Genomic DNA, 4,324 nt, shown 5'->3' with positions numbered 1-4,324 from the left:
CCTGGCGCAACCCGTTCTGACCTCCAGAACAAGCTCCTGCAGATTCCTGGGTTGCCGACGTACAAAGAGAACTCCAGCGGGTTTGTCTCGCTCTCACATGCGTTCCCGTCGACTGAGGTCTAGCGGAGACCTCTGCAGACAAGCAAGAACCTCTTACAGGAGCAAAGAGGCTTACCTACATGCTGTTCAAAAAAAGCTTTGAGGAGTTTACACCTGATATCACTGCTGATGGAGAACGTATGAAAGCTAGCAGGTCTGTGTGCTGCTCGCGCGCGATGCGCTTCTGGCCCCGAGGCCGTGGTACCGCGCTCAGTGCAGGTGTGGACAGGTCTGCTGTTCCACATGCGGAGGGAATAAGGGGACGTGGTCTACAGGATGTGTCCCTTGGAGAGCAGGGAGGCTACTGGTTGCCAACATCGCAAAGCAAGCCTGGCAGGACCCCCTGTTTGACATGCAAATGTGGTGCAGCAGTCTATGTGTTCAGCTCATCTGGCCCACTCGTGAGATGCCGCTCCACAGCGTGGATGGTGGATTCTTTTCACGTTGCGTCCTCATGTGGAGGAGATGAGCGGGACTCCAGGTGCTTGACATCGTCACTACTTCATAATGTAACAGAAACTTTCCAGTGGTATGCAGTGAATATCTCGAGGTGTTATTTCAGGTTTCGCGTGTAACGTTCAAGGGATGAAGGACTCACTACCTGATCCGGTCCGAGCAACTGGTTCTTGCTGTTCGTACAGGCCGCCCGTGCTGATTCCTTGATCTCCCATTCCTTCTATCGTTGAGTGTTTGTTGCTTGACCGAATGGTGACGTCTGGTGCCCTCGGATGAGGTGCTGCCTCCATGCGAAGTTTAAATATCAAATTTGGGGAGGGATAGAGAAGCATACATAGGAGACATCTCGCTCACATTACTGAGTGGACCTGCACACCAAAGCAAGAGGTAACAAATACTTTCCACTTCTGTACCTGAAAGAACCGGACTTCCAGGTTTCTTAGTGTCAACCCAACAGAGAGAGCAGAATTGTATGAGGAATCCGTGTGTGGTACAAGCCTACGTAAACCCATCATTCCAGGTGAGATTAACAGAGACAGATCACTTAATTGTAATATAAAGCTGCTTCTCCGAGCAAACCAAGAAGGCTGCCCGACGTGTCTGGCCAGACGGGGGGAACGGCGACAGAGGTTGTCTATTCATCCCCGGAGCTGCAGAAAAAGAGGTGTGTGCAGACAACGTGTCCAGGCGATGGAGGTGGCTGTTTCACATTCGGGAGCACTTCATCGGCTATGGGGCATTATCAGGACCTGGTTCTGCAGAGAAGGCAATAGAACGGATGCTGCTGGGACAAAGCTGGGGTTTGAGAGAAACGGCGTCTGGCTGGACCTGATTCTGATACCCCGGAGAGAGTCAGCGGCGGAGATCCAGAACAGAAAGGGGACAAGCTCGTTTTGTTATCGACCAGGTGAGGGAATAAACCGGTGGAAGCTGGCGCTTGAGGTGTTCAGAGAGATATTCTTTTCTTCTGTGGAAGGTCGACCCCTTCCTGCCATAGTGGAGAAAACCCTCCGTTTGGATTGAAAAGTTACAGAACATCCCTGTAACTCCCCCCTCAACAAAATGCTATTTTCCCTTTCAATCTTGTCACTGTTTTTACGTCTCTTTACCATTGACCAACTAAATGATGCTTATAGACACTTTCTCAAAAGCCGCAAATCCGTACGCTACTCGGTGTTGGTTGTGGAGATAGTAGCTAGTGATAGAGGAATAACAATCCAGCATAGCCTTGTGAGCAGACAATGGTGAGGGCGAAGGGCCGGAGGCAAAAGCGGTCAGCAGGTAAGTTGGTGCATGGCTAATATGTACTGTGTTAGGTTACGCAGTTAGTTAGATAGAAGTTGCTGCAGCTGTCTCGAAGCACCAAGAAAGAGCCCCTGGCAATAACTACCGCTGGCTTACATTAAGGAGTCCTTGTGGATTAGGGTTTCGGGTCTAGCGTGACCTTTACGGGGGTTAGGTAGCGGGTTTGAAGGACCAGGTGTGTACAATTAGTTTGGAGTGTTTGGGGTTGAACATGCAGCCTATTAGTGCTTACACAATTGTGTATTTTTTCTAGGTTTAGCGGGACGTGATGAGTTTTGTATGGTTGCTGTTGTGTTAGTTGGAACTTATCGTATGTACTGCCCTAGTAACTGGTTAAGATAAAGTTTTAAAGATAAAGTCAGTCAGTTTTTATGGGAAACCTCATGATGTAGGAGAATCCGATCATCAGTAACGTGTACATTAATTATCCAACCGATATCATCTATATGGCTGGCCAACTTGTCAAACGGTAACTAACATAACGTGGCTTAATATGGACTGTTTTTTAAATGGCTGAATTAATATATATGTAACTTACTTCTTTTTTTACTTATTCGATTTAATTAAATCACTGTTTTGCAGCCAGGTGCTGCTTTGGTAGCATGATGTTTGCTTGGTATTTTATTGTTGTTTTATTGCTGGGTTGTAGTTTGTTGTCTTTGTCAGTCCCCAACGAACGGCACCATTGCTGTAATTAAGTTTTTATATTACGAGAGAAAATCATTGCGATCTTTTAAGGTACATTTAGGGTAAAACCTTTTATTTGCTTTTCATTTATTGTCAGTACTGTCAGTACACTGATATCATCACCTCATATGTTGAAAGTCAAACAGATGGATTTTGTCTGTCGATTGGATTGGATGCTATATAAATATTTTGGTTGTTTCTGGTATCTGTGTAATTCTGCGAATGATCAACAACTACTGGCTGGATTAAGCATATTTTATGGCGTTTTATGCCGACCCATGAGCGCAGAGCCAGTTTGTTTGGGTATGGTCCAGTTCCTCAGAAAGCGTTTGTGGTGGGCGTTGGAGGTTTTCTCACTGTGATTGATGTCGACATTGAGGCGGTTGTACGCAGACACAGTGTGCTGACTGAAACACTGTATGTGAAAAACGCACGTATGTGGGAACGCAAGAGATATCACAGTAAAGACAATGATTGGTGGGAGGGAACTACAAAAACACTCCAGTCTTTTCATGTAGATGCTTCTTGACTATCCAATCTTAAGATAGAGCGTAGCGAGCAGTCATTAACAAAGCGTTAAGAGAGGGCTCTAGAAAGGCACGGGCTCATATTCATTCTTTATTTAGGATTTCAACTGGGGTGTTTTAATCTGCAGATATTGACGGGAGCAAATTCATGTGCTTGTGGGTACGTAGGTCTGTAGTTAGCGGCTTGCTGTATCTTTGGCAATCATATATTGTTTAAAAACAAAACAGTTAATGGAATAAATTAGAACTCACATTCATAGTGAACTTTAAGCATTTCAAGGACTTGCAGTGTGTTTTGAAGTCTGGAAAATAACTTTTGTATTATAGTTGTACTGAGGCCATGATTTTGTTTTATAGTTGCGTGTTGTTGTTCATGGCATTCGTGTTCCTATATGGATGTGCGTATGATTGCAGTAGGCTGTCAGATTTGTGGCTGGTGCATATCGGACGCGGTTGTGCAAGGAATCAGAACGTCGAAGTCTCTTTCGTGGTTATGGGTGATAGTGAACAATGTTTTTCCACTGAAAGCGTATGTGTTTTCAATTTATCTTAGAAGCGCACTCAGTAACGCTATCTAGCCATCATGTCTGTGCAGCTGTGATGAGCGTTGCCTCGCAAGGAGGCAGGTTGGACGAGCCCTGATCCATCTCTCACGCGATTTAACGCGCACTGTAATCCGGTGTGTGAAAGGCTAGTTAACTTCTTGGGTTGAGACAATATACTTTCTATCAGGCGCCGCGCTCTTCTCTGTATCGTGAGAATTCTAAGCCAGTGCCAGAGATTCCGGATGTGGTAGCTTGACATCTAGGAAGGTCGCACAGCCCCTGGACTTAAAGATAAGCTATACAATCACGGAGACAATCCGAAACCATGTGCGTATATCTGTCAGTGTGATGCATTACATATCTGCTGTGACGAACTGTGATTGAGGCTGGCACAGCATATTGTACGACACATAAACCTACTCTCACCGAAGATTGATTAACACCGCAAAGCGGTGTGTCTAGCTACAAGCCTCCACAAAAAAAATAGCAGGTGTATCCTCCTTATGATTATAATTTCATCAATGAGCCCAGTGTTTTAGTACAAAGTCTTTATTTGTTTGGACCGTATCGTTGATTGCTAGTGGGTATTATTCTTTCGGATAACAATAGCTCTGGTGGATATCTTATATATGGCGCCTGCCAACATAAGTCCAGTATCCGACTTTGCTTCTGTAGATAAACAGCTCACTCGCTTCAACCTAAAAA

This window comes from Morone saxatilis, unplaced genomic scaffold, assembly GCF_004916995.1.
Source record: "Morone saxatilis isolate NCDOM2014 unplaced genomic scaffold, NCSU_SB_2.0 Contig0, whole genome shotgun sequence".
Taxonomy (NCBI): domain Eukaryota; kingdom Metazoa; phylum Chordata; class Actinopteri; family Moronidae; genus Morone; species Morone saxatilis.
The sequence above is the reverse complement of the archived record's forward strand: the minus strand, read 5'-3'. Positions refer to the sequence as shown.